The sequence below is a fragment of the Caretta caretta genome, chromosome 7 (assembly GCF_965140235.1).
Source record: "Caretta caretta isolate rCarCar2 chromosome 7, rCarCar1.hap1, whole genome shotgun sequence".
In the NCBI taxonomy this organism is placed as follows: domain Eukaryota; kingdom Metazoa; phylum Chordata; order Testudines; family Cheloniidae; genus Caretta; species Caretta caretta.
Genome location: NC_134212.1, coordinates 14886212 through 14904417, shown reverse-complemented (window position 1 = coordinate 14904417; position 18206 = coordinate 14886212). Strand labels below are relative to the sequence as shown.

The following is an 18206-nucleotide window of genomic DNA, read 5'->3' as shown; positions in this document are numbered from 1 at the left end:
ACAGTGTGATTATATCACAAGAAGTCCCTCTATTGTATGGATATGTCAAAACTCCTTTGTCGATTCAGCACATGAATGACAATCAATGCCTGACTTCTTCTGAACATACTGTTATGTCAACAACTGTTTCCTCAGTTACTTAGAAGTGGAGTTGGGGGAAGGAAGTGGACCAGGTGACATGATGATAAATTCTCAACAGAAGGATTTTTTTGTCCATATATTTGTAAGGCACTGTGGCAACTCCATGTAAAATTTCATCTCAGTTCTTTGTGTGAGATTATTTAAATCCACATGTGTGTCTCACTTCTAATCCATTGCTATGAATAATGTATTGACAAACTGATGACTAGTGCACCTGTACTAGTTGAAGGGACAACGCAGAGAACCCAGCAAGTGTATGTGTTCTCTGAAGATTTGCACTGCAGTGAAAAGCATTCCATTCTGTATAAATAGTTGTGAGCCCTCTAATGGCACCCAACATCTTCTCTTTTAGCAGATGCCAGGAACTGATCAGAGCAGCAGTATGTGTATGGCTTGGCCTTGCATGTTTGTATGCAGTTAGCAAATACAATTATCTGGCAACCAGCTCGGACCGTGTGGCGTCTTCACTTTCTTGTTTTTGTGTAAAGACTAAGAGCAAAAGACACAACAAATCCAGCCTGCGGAGAAGGGGGCACCGCCTCTTCCCTGAAGTTCCTGTGGACTCTAAGGTAAAGCTAAAAGAAAAGGAGTACTTGTGGCACCTTAGAGACTAACCAATTTATTTGAGCATGCTCACTGAGAACCTTAATGTGCATATAGTTATGTTCTCTAATATAACAGTGATGCAGTATTGCTAAGGATATCCACACCCTTATATCCCCACGGCGCCATTTCTTGGAATATTGTCTTAATTCTTACTCGGGCAAAAGTCCCATTGAGTTTTGGGATCTTGATTTGATCCTCTAAGTGTGCCTGTAATATAAATAATACATCATAATAAGAGCAGTTTCTGTGCATTGAGGAGTGCCCACAGATATACAGGTGTTTCATAGAAATTATGTGGTGAAAGAGGATATTTTACATCTAAAGGGCAAGTAAAAGATATTGGCCAACTGGCAAAGCTAAAGCTTTCAGAATTAAAGGCTAGCGGGTCTTGAATCAAGTTCATGCTTCCCCCTTCCCTTACGTTTGTAACCCTTTTTGTGCATTTATTACCTAAGGACATCCTTACAAATTGTTTTTTGTACTATAGTATTCATTGTCTAAAATCTTATAGATAATAGGGAAAGCAGCTGGGAAATTAAGGAGTTATTTTAATTTCTGTTAATGAACTACAGCTTGCACAGCTGATAGTCTTCAGGGAAAGGAGAGAGAAAAAGTTCTTAGAAATCCACAGACTCTGTGCTTGCACTGAGCTGTGTTGTCATTGTACGTTTCAAGGGACAAACCTGAGAACATACAAGACTGTTACGAGTTCTGGGCAGAGAGTTACACAGGCAGGGTTTTGCAGTTCACAATACCAAGTTTTATGGCACCTATCAAATCCATGAACAATGCTAGATAGTCTTGAGCTCCATCTATTGCCACTTCATCTATTAACTATTTGCATAAATATAGAAATATATTTATAGATATATAAATATATTTATAGAAATAAAGTATTCTTGTAACACTGTTTTTATAAATCCCACATAGGATTTCTAACAGATGAAGAGCCAAATTCTGTCCTCAGATACTTGTGCACAAAGACCACTGAAGTCAGCAGGACTGACACACAAGTTTTTGAAAGCAGAAGTTAGCCCATATCAGCATTTTCTAAATTTAAAGGACTATTGGAAAGGCAGAACATGTGGCGGTTATTTTAGAAGATGGAATATATGGGAGCAACTTGGAAGAAGCTTGAAATCCAATTAGGGAAACTCACTTAAAGGTTTTGCATTAGCTCATTACAGGATGGCAGATGTAGGAGGTCTTCAAAGCAAAGAAATGTCTGTTAAATGAGGAAAGGCTGCATAGCTGTGTTTTTTGTGGTCATGTCTAAGAATTTAAATATTCTGGGACACAGTTACAGATAGACAGACAGACTCCTGAAATGAATCCCAGAAATTTGCTTTGGGGGATTAGATAGCCTCATATTTAATACAGCTGTCTTGAGCATCCGGTTATTTGTAGCTCAAGAAACAATTCTGATTTATTGGTCGCACAATGTGCCCATAATTTGGGCCCATCTACAGGAATTTTGGTGAGAATGCTGCCAATGTGACAGTGGCAGGCTGAGATTGAAAGTGAGGATATTTCACTGCATTTTAACATTCAAAGGTTCTTTTTAATGTGGGGGCTTATATAAACAGGCTGCAGAGGGAGACAGAGGCATTGCAAACTCCTCTGCACGCCTCTCAAGTCCGACCTGCAATGTCTATGCTGTTCCTGCAGGGCTGAACCCACACACTTTGCATTCACATCAATGGCCATACAGCCCAGTAAGCCAAATTCAGGGCTGCCTACTATGAGATCAATGGCGTTAAATCTAATTTGGCCCCTCACATTTCTGCACTGAGCTCAGATTGGCCTCTGCCCACAATGTTTATTGAATGTTTTGAATCCTACCTAAAGCTTATATTGTCCTTGCATGACTCCCATTTGTTTCAAATGAGGGGAGAAAGTACCCCTTAGATTCTATACGTGCCCTTTTATTAGAGGTTGATCAGGAATTATTACCTTTAAAAAAAAAGCTATTTTTAGCACTGATGTGCGAATTTAGACAAATACAGTCCTTTTAAATCTCCTTGCTATAGTGAATAATTGTCTTAAAGGGAAAAATTGAGATTGTGTATCATTAGGAGAAGCGTCATTATGATCTTTTGTGTTTATTTTGCCAATAAGCAGAAGTAGATTGAAAAATGAAATGTACAAATTAACTGGATGATTGTGCCATGATTGTCATCTGCCCACCCTCCCCCTCGCTCTCTCTGAAGTTAGGGGAAGCAGCCACGCTGTCAATGTGACAGGCATGAGTAATAGCATGCAGCTGTGCCACCAAGTTTCTTATTGCCCACGCCAACCAGAGGAAATGAGAGAATTCTGACAAGGCCTTGCACTTTTCAAAAACTGTGAAGGGAATAAGCAAGAAAATTAAACTAGTGTCAGAATGAAACCTGGCCCAACTGAAGTCAGTGGGAGTGTTTTTCCGTTGACTTCAATGGAGCAGGTATTTCATCCCTGGGACCTGTCTGAGAAGGAGCGCTATTTCCATTTCAGTCTTGGGAGCCCAGTCTCACAATCCTTCCATGGGAGTTTTGCCTGAGTAAGGATGGCAGAATCAGATCTCTTTACCTCTGTGCTAAACTCCAACTGACCTCAGCAGGAGTTTTGAATGTGGATCAAGCGTAGTTTATGAGACTTAATCATCTACAAAGCTTATAAATGCAACTGAAGATCATTTGTCATTTAATGAGCATGGAGCTTCAATTTAAAACAATGGGAGCTCACACATGGAATGGGTATGGCATCAGGAGACAAACAGGTAATCCATATGTTAGCTGATATGGCCCCTGACCTGCCAGTGACTCTTGTGCATGGCCTCAGAGAGAATTTATTCAGGCATCTGGCAAGAGTAATCTGCCCTGAGATGTTAGAGGGAAGAAAGGAGGAAATATAAAGAGGGAGTGCAGGATGTGGAACTGGTGTTGTCCAAAATCTGAACACGTTACTGCGGCTTTTGCAGCATGAATGTTTGCTCCTATGGGTAGTGGTGATGCCACTGTCTCAGGGCCAGCCTTAGGGAAAATAGCACCCTGGGCAAACTTGTATTTTGGCACCCCTGCTCCCCGCTGCTGCTCCCTTCTGCGGCCTCGCACCCCAGGCCCACCCTGCTTCTTGCCTCTCAATTATAGTGCCCCCCTGACCACAACACCCTGAATGGTCACCCATGTCGCCCACTCATAAGGCCAGCCCTGCACTTTCTCCTGCCCAAAGTTGGCCCCATGCTATTAAGACTACTTAAATGAGTTGCTCTGCTGAAGCTGCTTAAATCTAGAATATTGGTTAAATCCACAAGCTCTGTGATTCCTTTGACAGATTTGTGATTCCTCTTTAAAAGATATTCCCATGGAACCTCAAACAGCATAGAGACAATGTTTATCTAATTAAAGAGTTTAATGAACAAAAATGAAAAGTGTTCTGCTTTGCTAATGGATTTTTCATTTGAAGAATGCAGTGATATCGAGAGGTGGTAGCCACTCCAGAGTTAAGGTTACAGCTGACTTTTCATTATAAGTCCAACTGCAGCATCCCCTTCTGAAATCAGTGGTCTCCAAAGTGATATATTACTTCTGGGGTCTAGGTAGAATTTGTCTAAAAAATTTGATGTGACTTGGACAAGGGCTTTACATATTATGATGCCCTAAGTATCCACACACATTTAATTTTCCAACAGAAAATAGAAAAAAGAGAGACAAAACCTCGTTTCCAGGATGCCCTATCTGAGATTTAGAGCCCAAATGGGGTTAGGGCTGTAGCTTAGGGGATAGTGATCTGGGAGGCCTCTGAGACCCTCCAAAGGCTCTGGATTTGGTCCACTACACTGCTAAAACTGAAAGAGGAGAAGTGGGGAGGTCTGTGGACCAGAAAGGTTTGCCATTGGATTGCTGGATTTACCCACACAGAACTCTGTTCCTGTGCACATCTGGTTTCCACAGAAAACAAGCTGTCCTTCTAAGGATCTTAGGAGGTGTTTGTTAGTGAGGTACCTCTCCCACATTCATCAGGAATCCCCCCCCCCTCCAGCCTCCTTCAAGTTCCAGTCCAATTTGGGACAATTTAAAAGCAAATAAGGAAATCCCCACACAAAGTTGTTTTATTTTAAAGTGAAATAAAGTTGCAGAAATATATTAGAGAACTCAGAGGGTACTTTTAAAAAATAACATTAGACCTAAAAACCAAAAAAAATTAGAAACGTAGGAAATTCAGACTTCAGGCTAAAGCTTAAAAAACCCAGACTATTGAAAGCAAGGAAATTCACACTTCAGGTAGCTCAACTACCTTAACTCGGCTCCCTGCAGATCCCAGCATACCATCTGTTGTTTGTGTGCAGAGTATTGAAAATGTGCACCACAGAACATTAGTTTTATAATGTGCTTCCTACATCTCTGGGCTTATTAGGTTTGTACATGGAGTAATATTAGTTCCTGTGTCTAATGACACTGTAATAATTGGCAGCCACAGAGAATCAGACAATCTGATAGTATATTGTTTAATCAGAGGGTTGTAAAATTCTTCAATGTGTATTGTATAGAATCATAAAACAGGTCATAAGGCAAGGTAGTGTGACTTTCCAGTGGTTTCAGGGCATTGCTGGGGGGGAGGGGCAATGTGAATTCCCATACTTTCAAAGGTTTGGCTTTCTTGTTACCTTAACTCTGAATTTCCTAAGGTTCTAACATACATTTTTAAAAGGAACTCTACTATTCTTGCAAACTAACACACACACAATTATGTGCCTGCAACCTTCAATTCACCTTCAGTTTCATGTGGAAATTCCATACGCTTATTAGGGTATGTCTACACTACAAAATTAGGTCGAATTTATAGAAATCGGTTTTTTAGCAATCATTTTTATATATTCGAGTGTGTGTGTCCCCACAGAAAATGCTCTAAGTGCATTAAGTGCATTAACTCGGCAGAGTGCTTCCACAGTACCGAGGCAAGCGTCGACTTCCGGAGTGTTGCACTGTGGGTAGCTATCCCACAGTTCCCACAGTCTCCACTGCCCATTGGAATTCTGGGTTGAGATCCCAATGCCTGATGGGGCGAAAACATCGTCACGGGTGGTTCTGGGTATATATCGTCAGGCCCCCGTTCCCTCCTTCCCTCCGTGAAAGCAGCAGCAGACAATCGTTTCACGCCTTTTTTCTTGAGTTACCTGTGCAGACGCCATACCACGGCAAGCATGGAGCCCGCTCAGGTAACCGTCACCGTATGTCTCCTGGGTGCTGGCAGATGTGGTACTGCATTGCTACACAGCAGCAGCAACCCATTGCCTTGTGGCAGCAGATAGTACAGTAGGACTCGTAGCTGTCATCGTCATGTCCGAGGTGCTCCTGGCCACATCGGCCAGGAGCGCCTGGGCAGACATGGGTGCAGGGACTAAATTTGGAGTGACTTGACCAGGTCATTCTCTTTAGTCCTGCAGTCAGTCCTATTGAACCATCTTATGGTGAGCAGGCAGGCGATACGGACTGCTAGCAGTCCTACCGTACCATCTTCTGCCAGGCAGGCAAGAGATGAGGATGGCTTGCAGTCCTTCTGCACCGTTTGCTGCCAGCCAAAGATGTAAAAGATAGATGGAATGGATCAAAACAAGAAATAGACCAGATTTGTTTTGTACTCATTTGCTTCCCCCTCTCCCCCGTCTAGGGATTTCATTCCTCTAGGTCACACTGCAGTCACTCACAGAGAAGGTGCAGCGAGGTAAATCTAGCCATATATCAATCAGAGGCCAGACCAACTTGCTTGTTTCAATAAGAGCAATTACTTAGGTGCACCATTTCTTATTGGAACCCTCCGTGAAGTTCTGCCTGAAATACTCCTTGATGTAAAGCCACCCCCTTTGTGGATTTTAATTCCCTGTAAGCCAACCCTGTAAGCCATGTCATCAGTCACCCCTCCCTCCGTCAGAGCAATGGCAGACAATCGTTCCGCACCTTTTTTCTGTGCGGACGCCATACCAAGGCAAGCATGGAGGCCGCTCAGCTCACTTTGGCAATTAGGAGCACATTAAACACCACACGCATTATCCAGCAGTATATGCAGCACCAGAACCTGGCAGAGCGATACCGAGCGAGGAGGCGATGTCAGCGCGGTCACGTAAGTGATCAGGACATGGACACAGATTTCTCTGAAAGCATGGGCCCTGCCAATGCATGCATCATGGTGCTAATGGGGCAGGTTCATGCTGTGGAATGCCGATTCTGGGCTCGGGAAACAAGCTATGGTGGGACCGCATAGTGTTGCAGGTCTGGGACGATTCCCAGTGGCTGCGAAACTTTCGCATGCGTAAGGGCACTTTCATGGAACTTTGTGACTTGCTTTCCCCTGCCCTGAAGCGCATGAATACCAAGATGAGAGCAGCCCTCACAGTTGAGAAGTGAGTGGCAATAGCCCTGTGGAAGCTTGCAACGCCAGACAGCTACCGGTCAGTTGGGAATCAATTTGGAGTGGGCAAATCTACTGTGGGGGCTGCTGTGATGCAAGTAGCCCACGCAATCAAAGATCTGCTGATATCAAGGGTAGTGACCCTGGGAAATGTGCAGGTCATAGTGGATGGCTTTGCTGCAATGCGATTCCCTAACTGTGGTGGGGCCACAGACGGAACCCATATCCCTATCTTAGCACCGGAGCACCAAGCCGGCGAGTACATAAACCGCAAGGGGTACTTTTCAATAGTGCTGCAAGCTCTGGTGGATCACAAGGGACGTTTCACCAACATCAACGTGGGATGGCCAGGAAAGGTACATGACGCTCGCCTCTTCAGGAACTCTGCTCTGTTTCAAAAGCTGCAGGAAGGGACTTTATTCCCAGACCAGAAAATAACTGTTGGGGATGTTGAACTGTCTATAGTTATCCTTGGGGACCCAGCCTACCCCTTAATGCCATGGCTCATGAAGCCGTACACAGGCAGCCTGGACAGTAGTCAGGAGCTGTTCAACTACAGGCTGAGCAAGTGCAGAATGGTGGTAGAATGTGCATTTGGACGTTTAAAGGCGCGCTGGCGCAGTTTACTGACTCGCTTAGACCTCAGCGAAACCAATATTCCAACTGTTATTACTGCTTGCTGTGCACTCCACAATATCTGTGAGAGTAAGGGGGAGACGTTTATGGCGGGGTGGGAGGTTGAGGCAAATCGCCTGGCTGCTGGTTACGCGCAGGGCGGTTAGAAGAGCACAGGAGGGCGCGGTACGCCTCAGAGAAGCTTTGAAAACCAGTTTCATGACTGGCCAGGCTACAGTGTGAAAGTTCTGTTTGTTTCTCCTTGATGAAACCTGCCGCCCCTTGGTTCACGCTACTTCCCTGTAAGCTAACCACCCTCCCCTCCTCCCTTCTATCACTGCTTGCAGAGGCAATAAAGTCATTGTTGTTCACATTCATGCATTCTTTATTCATTCATCACACAAATAGGGGGATGACTACCAAGGTAGTCCAGGAGGGGTGGTGAAGGAGGGAAGGAAAATGCCACACAGCACTTTAAAAGTTTACAACTTTAAAATTTATTGAATGCCAGCCTTCTGTTTTTTGGGCAATCCTCTGTGGTGGAGTGGCTGGTTGGCCGGAGGCCCCCCCACCGCGTTCTTGGGCGTCTGGGTGTGGAGGCTATGGAACTTGGGGAGGAGGGCGGTTGGTTACTCAGGGGCTGTAGTGTCAGTCTGTGCTCCAGCTGCCTTTGCTGCAGCTCAACCATACACTGGAGCATACTGGTTTGATCCTCCAGCAGCCTCAGCATTGAATCCTGCCTCCTCTCATCACACTGCTGCCACATTTGAGCTTCAGCCCTCTCTTCAGCCCGCCACTTACTCTCTTCAGCCCACCACTTACTCTCTTCAGCCCGCCACCTCTCCTCCCGGTCATTTTGTGCTTTCCTGCACTCTGACATTATTTGCCTCCACACATTCATCTGTGCTCTGTCAGTGTGGGAGGACAGCATGAACTCAGAGAACATTTCATCACAAGTGTGTTTTTTTTTCTTTCTAATCTTCACTAGCCTCTGGGAAGGAGAAGATCCTTTGATCATTGAAACACATGCAGCTGGTGGAGAAAAAAAAGGGACAGCGGTATTTAAAAAGACACATTTTATAAAACAGTGGCTACACTCTTTCAGGGTAAACCTTGCTGTTAACATTACATACATAGCACATGTGCTTTCATTACAAGGTCGCATTTTGCCTCCCCCCACCGCGTGGCTGTCCCCTCAACCCACCCCCCACCCCGTGGCTAACAGCGGGGAACATTTCTGTTCAGCCACAGGCAAACAGCCCAGCAGGAACGGGCACCTCTGAGTGTCCCCTGAAGAAAAGCACCCTATTTCAACCAGGTGACCATGAAAGATATCTCACTCTCCTGAGGATAACACAGAGAGATAAAGAACGGATGTTGTTTGAATGCCAGCAAACATACACTGCAATGCTTTGTTGTACAATGATTCCCGAGTACGTGTAACTGGCCTGGAGTGATAAAGTGTCCTACCATGGAGGACGCAATAAGGCTGCCCTCCCCAGAAACCTTTTGCAAAGGCTTTGGGAGTACATCCAGGAGAGCCGCGAATGCCAGGGCAAATTAATCCTTTCACATGCTTGCTTTTAAACCATGTATAGTATTTTAAAAGGTACACTCACCGGAGGTCCCTTCTCTGCCTTCCGGGTCCAGGAGGCAGCCTTGGGTGGACTTGGGGGGTACTGGCTCCAGGTCCAGGGTGAGAAACAGTTCCTGGCTGCCGGGAAAACCGTTTTCTCCGCTTGCTTGCTGTGACCTAGCTACAACCTCATCATCATCATCATCTTCTTCATCCCCAAAACCTGCTTCCGTGTTGCCTCCATCTCCATTGAAGGAGTCAAACAACACGGCTGGGGTAGTGGTGGCTGAACCCCCTAAAATGGCATGCAGCTCATCATAGAAGCGGCATGTTTGGGCTCTGACCCGGAGAAGCCGTTTGCCTCTCTGGTTTTCTGGTAGGCATGCCTCAGCTCCTTAAGTTTCATGTGGCACTGCTTCGGGTCCCTGTTATGGCCTCTGTCCTTCATGCCCTGGGAGATTTTGACAAAGGTTTTGGCATTTCGAAAACTGGAATGGAGTTCTGATAGCACGGATTTCTCTTCCCGTACAGCAATCAGATCCCGTACCTCCCGTTCGGTCCATGCTGGAGCTCTTTTGTGATTCTGGGACTCCATCATGGTCACCTCTGCTGATGAGCTCTGCATGGTCACCTCTGCTGATGAGCTCTGCATGGTCACCTGCAGCTTGCCACGCTGGCCAAACAGGAAATGAGATTCAAAAGTTCGCGGTTCTTTTCCTGTCTACCTGGCCAGTGCATCTGAGTTGAGAGTGCTGTTCAGAGCGGTCACAATGGAGCACTCTGGGATAGCTCCCGGAGGCCAATACCGTCAAATTGTGTCCACAGTACCCCAAATTCGACCCGGCAAGTCCGATTTAAGCGCTAATCCACTTGTCGGGGTGGAGTAAGGAAATCGATTTTAAGAGCCCTTTAAGTAAAAAAAAAGGGCTTCATCGTGTGGACGGGTGCAGGTTTACATCGATTTAACGCTGCTAAATTCGACCTACAGTCCTGGTGTAGACCAGGGCTAAGACATCCAGCAGGGAAAATGCCATTAAACACAGTCTTTTTAGCCCCTCTTAGTTTGCCTTTAATATATTAAATAGCGGTCTTTGAATTTGGTAATGTGTGGTATCCACTATTAGCACAACGGATAAATTCTCCTCTTTTCCCTAGTAATGTGTTTTAGGCTCTTTGCAAAGAGTTTATAGCAAAAGGGTGGATGCATCTGTGGTACATCTTTATGTGAAAGGCAGAACTTTCATTTCATCCTCTTGCTTCCATAAAATGATTTAGTGTTAACGTAATTATTAGCATTCTCATTAAAAACAGTTTAGCTAAAAACCAAGACACATAAAGACATAGTGACTTCATCAAAGCAACTCAAATCCAGATAAAGCTAGCTTCCTAATCTGACTTCTGTGCTTTGAAATAAATCCTCAGAGCATCAATTATGGTATCTCCTGTAAAGCAATTACTATCAGCCTCCATCACTTTCCTTTACACATTTTAATTGAATTATTATTTCTACTTTAAAATGTAGGGTAAGGAGTTTTACAGTCCAAAAAAAGAACTAAAGCAGGCAACAAAGAAATTCAATATAAAAACAGAAATTGCTTTCTTTCAGAACCAGGTTGATTAGAGTTGTGTATAACTACACACACAGCAGGTGGAAGGAAGATTAACATTTCACTAATTCCTAGTGGTCATTACAGCAAGGAAATTTAATCCACAGAGTTCACAAGAACTGCAATTGCATGCTGGTATGTCTGATTTAAGAGAGAGCAAAAATCACACAATTTTTATATTTCAATATCTGGTTTCATTTGAATCTTTTCTGGCCTGGAGGCAGTACCTGTACACCCAGCATCCTCTGTTTAAATGAAAAATTCATTTTACTGATCATGAACATTTAACAAACACATTCACGATCTGCTTCTGCCTCCAGTGGGAGTGGAATCAGACCCTCAGCTAATGAAGCCTGTCGATAGGAAAAGTGTTTGTAGAGCAAGGATATTATTAATCCACCAGGAAGTCACTGATTCAGATCTATGCTATATCAGAGTAAATTCAGAGGAACTCCATTGATTTACATGGGCCCAAATGAGATCAGATTCTGGCCCACTGCTTCATAATCTGGCAAATAAATGAATAAATCCAACAACTAAAATCAAACACAAAAGGCATGAGAGTTCAGCTGGGGTCATCCACTGTCCCTACCAGAATCTCTAAACTCTGTGCCTCCTACCTCCACTTTTTATGAGCTACAGGTCCCCTACCAGTGAATCACTGGCTCTAAGTTGGTCCCAGGGTCCCTTGACAGCCAGAACTCAGACACATAGATCAATGGGATCTGTGCCTAAGCTGCAAATGGTTGCAAGGGTGTTGAATGCTCCCAGAAATTTTCCTTGTAGTTTTTTGGGCCAGCCTGAGCCTAGTTTTCCATTTCCCAGAGGCAAGACAAGAGGGAAGTGAAAGAATAGGAAGGAAAACATTGCTATCTCTAGAACTTCCTGTGGAATGCTACTGAAGATGAGATGTGGGTATAGCCAGCAGCACTCTGCAAAATAAACTGCATACTGTTCACTTCACCTAGAACCAGACGTCCTGCTGCTGCATCTGCCTTAGAGGCCTTTGGTATAGACACATCAAAAAGATGAGCTACAAGGAGCTGTGTTGGCAGGAAACATTAGTTCAGACATTATAAGAAAGCCATTGCTCTTGGCTATGCACACAGTATCATATTTGTAACTAATACAATGTGATCTCATAATGCAGCAGTGTCCTGTGTCAGTTTGGTTCTTCTCCTGAAGAAAAAAACCAGAAGCTAAGGACCAAATCCATCATCTTTCACACCAACTGCAGAAAGAAGGCCCCTGTACAGCAGGACTATTTGCAAAGAAGGGTTTCTGCCCCCTTCTCCAGCGTCTAGTCCATCTACTCAGCCAGGTGCTGAGACTGGATGTGCCGCTCTGGTAGATACCTACATGGTACCTCCCTCTGAGGTGTGATTTGGGAACAGTGAGGTTTCCATTAAAATACCTTGGCATTTTGCTTTGCTTGGTGTTGGTGTTGGGTTTTTTAATTAATAGTTTTAAAAACATTTAAAATAGAAAACAAAATGTGGGTAAAGATATTATGACTGGTATGTCATGGGGAAACTAGGTTACAATAGCACGACAATAGGCCCAATTCTCTCCCTCCAGAAGTCAGCAGGAGTTTGTCACTAAGCTCAGTGGGAACAGAATTGGGCTCAGTACTAGTGTAGCCCATGTTACAACATCAGTGTAAGTCTACAGAAATGTTATTACATTACTAAGATGAAAGTCCAACAAAGAAATCAAAATCCACTACTCAGGTGTATACATTAAAAAAGTTAAATATGCTTTTACATGGATTATCTTCTCTCAGAAAGTCATGAATTAAAGAAAGTATCATCCCAACCACTAACTGAAGGGGTCAGGAAGACATTTCCCCTAGGAACACATTATTCCAGAACTGTTCATTTCAAAAGTTTCTTGCACTGTCCGCTGAAGCATCTGAGGTATTGTCCACATATGGAGAAGGGACTATTTGGACCACCACTCTAATCCAATTTGGCAATTCCTGTCTTCCTAGATTCCAATGAGCTCTTAGACATGAGAATCAGGGTGCTACACAGGTGTTTTCATCCCTTCCTTTCTATACCATGATAAATAAACTTTAAGATGTCTTAGGCATCATCTTTCCAAAATAAGCATGCCATGAGATGGCTGTTCCATAGATGCAGCTGTCCATTGAGCTGTTCATACTCTGCAGAATGGTTTCAGAATTGTGGCTTTTTGTCTATTGCTGGAGCCTGCCACAGTGTCCAAAATCCAAACGTGTTGCCTCATAACACTCCCCTCTTGATTTTGTCACCCCTGAGGTTGGAGCTGCTGCAGCCACTTATTCTTCTTTGAGCTGGAACCAAAGTGCACCAAGACATGAATGGGTGATTTGCTTTGGTCTTGGTCCAAGTATTAGTCTGGATCCTGTTTCCATTGACGTGAAATGGCATTAACTAAAATAGGTGTAGAACTGAGACCGTTAGTTGATTTTTTTTTTTAATACGCTTAAGGCCAATAATTCATTCCTCTGGGCTATAAAATACATACACACAAAATTGTTTTAAAAATAAACAGAAGCAGATGGTATTGCAACTAAATTATGTTTGTATTAGAATAATTGAAGAACAAATAATATATCCCTGCAAAGAAAACAACTGACCATCAGACATATGTTTTACCTGTGTTTTATTAAGCAACAGGGGTTATTTACTAGAATAATTATTATAGTAATGGCAGTGATATAACCCTTGCTGTCTGTATTCAGACAAATATTCTCACTGGGCCTGATCCTCAGCTGGTGTACATTGGCATAGCTTTCTCGAAATCAATGGAGCTAAGCAGCTTTGTGCCCTTTGACTTGCATGAGTGAAGACTGGAAGCTTGCTCTTGAAATGTGAGAGTCAGACCCCAGGGGAAAATTGTGCAGGTCCCATCGCTTTCCGTTTTCCTAGGTTGCCTGTGCCATAAAGAAGCTGTTTTACCCCACTAATGGCCGATAAAATTGGTGGCTGAGATGAAATTATGGCTTCTGCTTCCCGGCTAACGAGGATGGACAAGAAGACTTGTGGTGTTCCATGAAGGAACTTGTGGGCAACTACTGAGCAAGATATCAGACCTGTCACTGGCTAAGATAAATACACAAAGAAAATTAAACAATAAACGAAGAGGTAAGTTGTTGGGTTTTTTTAAAATGTGTAGGAGTAAATCTGATGCTTTGATGATTATATTTTCAGACATGTGGCCTAGAGCTATTTCAGACTACCAATACTGACTTTTGGCTGACGATAACTGTTTAAATGCAAGAAACAGAATTTATTGCATGCAAACTAAATGAAACAGTCCTTAGGACAAGAAAAAACGGATTGCAGGTGCAAATAAGCATGAAATGAAATTCTGCTAATGAGTTTCCATTAGTAGCTAAATACATAATCAAATCATTTTTCACCCAACATACAACAGTGAGAAAATCAATTTATTCATCATAAGCATTACTGTGTGTCTTGACACTTTCAATATGGGTCTATAACTAGCTATGCTGAGCGAACACTTCAATTTCAGTTAGGGGGCAGCTGGCATCAGCATATCAACCTTTCTCAGTGCAGAGACTGTAGGGTTCTTTGATTGGTCATCAGATGAAAACTAACAAAATGGTTTCTTTTAAAACCACAAACAATCAAAGTTAAGATTACAAAATACATGGCATGTTTCAGGATAATTGTATGTGAAATCAAAAGAAATAAAAAAGGTTGTCTTGGCCTCATTAAATCTAGATTCTACTTACAAATGTCTCCGTGCGGTAAGTGGGTTAGTTTTTATTTTTATTTTTCTCTCCTATAATTTATTTAGTCCTCTTGTTAAATGTCTTCCTTGATTTCCTCTCTCCTGCCTTGATGAAAAACTTTGAACCTGACTTACCTGACTTCTTGGGACTTTATTTATCTGTGGCTTGTATTTCTGTTACAGATATCAAAATTTTGGGATTAGAGGAGAGTGTCCTGGGGTTAAGGTACTAGTTTGGGATTTAGGATACTCAGATTTGATTCGTTTTTCTATCACTGACTTACTGTGCAAGCTTGGGCAAGTCTGAGTCACTGTCTCTTAGTTCCCCATTTGTAAAAGAAGGATAATAGCACTTCCATATCACACAGGGTTGCTGTGAGGATAAATACATTAAAGAATGTGAGGCACTCCAATTCTAAATTTATTGGGGGCCACAGAAGTACCTAAGATTGATAACTAGGAATAAATGTCGGATAGGAAATGTCCATGGTGAACTATATTCAGTGATGATTCAATAACAGAAGGCATATTTTAAAGTTAAAGGGCCAAATGTTTCGTACGGTACATGTAGCTAGCACAGTGAGATGCACAGTTGCAGTAAACGTACAACAGAGCTGGGCAAAAAAAAAAAAAAGAAATTGCCAAAAACACAGTTTCAAGGTGACCAATTTGGTTTGAATTCAGCACGTCGTTTGATTGAATAAAAAATAAAATTAAAAAAAAAATAAAAAAGTCGAAACCATGCATTTTGAAATTTTCAGCACTCAACATTTCAATTTTTCATTTTGAAACAATTTTTTATTTAGAAATTTAGCTAGACATTTTTTTATTAAAAAATGTAAACGGTAAAAAAAATAAAACAACCAAAAACCTAAAAAAATGAAACAAACTGGGGGGAAAAAATGTTTCGGGTCATTTCAGCCACCAATTATTTGCACAGTTCTTGTAGAAATAAACAGACAGCTGGTTGATTATTTCTGCATGTAATGATTACGGCACACAACAGCAGCAATTTTGCATGCAAACCATGCTTTTGGAGTTTTGTACATGCAAAACTGTAAAACCTTACATTCAAAAACTGATGGTGGTTGAAGCCAATATACAAAATATTGATTCCTTATGGGCCAGATTCTGCCACCTTTACTCCCAATGAGTCAGTTGTCCCATTGATTTTCAATGGGGCCATTTGTGGAGTAAAATACTATTCAATGGAAGCAAAATTGGCAGAATCTGGTTCTAATTCAGTGTTATTTTAAAATACAGTAAATGAGCTGGATCACTGCATTATCCCATTAAAGAAAACAGCACTAACAGCTGGTGACTTTTAGCTACCAAAAAGCCCAAGACAGCTCTTCTTTTGATGCTGACACTCAATACCTTTGAGGACCAGGACCTTTGAAGTCAGTGGGAGTTTTGCCTGGGTAAGGACTTTAGGAATAGCCAATAATCAGTCCATTACAGTCCACTGTATTATGTGCATTAGCATCTAGAAAGGCATGTTTTTCAACCTCATAGAAATCCAAAGTAGAAGAAATCTTGGGGGGGGGGGGAGAGAGAGGAGAACCCTCATATCGACCTTTCTTTCAAGTAAGAACTCATTTTGACAGCTGAATGCAGTTATTAAATTTTCAAAACACTCTCACTGACTGATGACATTGGGACAGTATACCAGCCATGCCTAGCTGATAAAGAGGATTTAGTGGACATTATTTCTCAGTGGATCTTATAGATGGAAGTTGAAGTGTGTATTAGTGCACCACTGAAAAGCAAATGAGATTGCTTGGACACATAATACTTCTAGAGAAGCTTTCAACAAATGTATGGTTGGGTGTAAACCTTCTATTGAGGCATGAAAAAATGCCTTTCTTGCTCATAGTAGAAATTTCAGCAAACTCGGAAATGAAATTTTCTTCCTGTCTCATGTCCAAAATCATGAAGAGGCAGGAGCTCAATTATACTAATTGTCATTGATAAATGCTTATAGTTAAAGGATCAGATTCTGATTCCTATTCACATGGCATCTTACTTCATGAGTGGCTGTGTTGATTTCTGTGGGATAATATTTTGCATTTACATGGTGCTTTTCATTCCATAGGATCCCAAAAGGATTTACAAATTTGATAAACTGGAATACAGCCTCCTCTTGTGTGAATAGCATATGGTTCTGCTAGACAACTATTTAGGCTTGGAAATGATGAATACCTTACAGTTGAAACTACAATGGGCAATTTAGCCAGGCACAATGTAATGACCTGACTTGGCAATTGCTCTGTTCCAGAGGGCAAGGTCACATAGTGGGTGTGGTGATTCCTGTATGTGCATTATAGAAGCAAAATACTAAACACATTCCAAAATACTTTGTTTTTCAAGTTCATAATTTTTTTTTGCATCAGTGAAATTTTCATCTAAAGGGGACATAAAATATTGTGTGCTGTCTGTATGTCCACCACGCTTCTGAGGCAGCTTTCCACAGAGTATTCTCAAAGCATGTAGACAGTGTCTTTTTGAATTTCCAGTGGAGATTGGTTACTACTTGGTAGAAGTGGAATAGGTGAAGTCACAAGGCATTTCTTCTCGTCTCTTGATTGGCCAAGCCTACCTCAGGAGAAGCAATTTGACCTGTTTTCTCAGAGGGAATGCCAGCATTTGGTGCCTGATGTAAAAGAATTGACTCCATTGGGCATTGTATCAGACTCTTTGTGTGCTCTTTTCAGGTCAACCAAAAACAAAGTTACTTTTCCAGGGGCCTGAACCCTGGAATTTCTTTGAGCTATTCACAAGGGTTCAAGAGTTCTCTGTGTGCCTGTAGCAGCTGGAAGCATCTGTCTATTGCTCCCAGCAGCAGTGAAGGAAGAGGGGACTGCTTTTGTCTTCTAAATTCTGAAGACCATCATCCTGGACTGAGGAGGATGACTGCTATCCACCAATGTCACCAGAGGAGCTGAAGGCCCTTCGCCTCAGAAGACCAAGTAGTATTGGTGAGGTTTGTCAGGACTTGTCTTCCATGGAGGGAAAAGAAAATGTGTGGGACAGAAAGAAATGAAAATATTTGCACAACTTATTGTAATATAGTTCAGCAAGTACATTAGGCTTCTCAGACACTGTAGAAATGTACAGCATTCTTGTTGTTTATTATTTCAATAGTGTCTCAGAGCCTCAGGCATGGCTCAGGTTGTGGTGTACAAACAACAACAAAAAATCCCAGCCCCAAAGAGCTTACAGTCTAAGGCCTTGTATTCACTATACAATTAAGTCAACCTATGTTAGGTCAATATACAGCCATTGCAGTAATTACTGTGGTTTTTAATATCCACATTATCCTCCCCCTGCCAGTGGTGCATGTCCTCACCAAGAGCGCTTAGAATAGAGTCATAGAATATCAGGGTTGGAAGGGACCTCAGGAGGTCATCTAGTGAGTCCAACACCCTGCTCAAACCAGGACCAATCCCCAACTAAATCATCCCAGTCAGGGCTTTGTCAAGCCTGACCTTAAAAACCTCTAAGAAGGAGAGGTTTCAGAGTAGCAGCCGTGT

General features: G+C 42.5%; 1 long non-coding RNA gene across 1 annotated transcript in view; it reads left to right on the top strand.

The window, feature by feature from the left end:
• LOC142072856 (uncharacterized) overlaps positions 1–17635 on the top strand; it is a 28687-nt gene extending 11052 nt beyond the window's left edge. The window contains exons 3-5 of the long non-coding RNA XR_012669459.1: positions 494–710; positions 13845–14060; positions 17388–17635. This is a non-coding gene — a long non-coding RNA (uncharacterized LOC142072856). The remainder of the gene's footprint in view (positions 1–493; positions 711–13844; positions 14061–17387) is intronic.
• Positions 17636–18206: the final 571 nt, after the last annotated feature.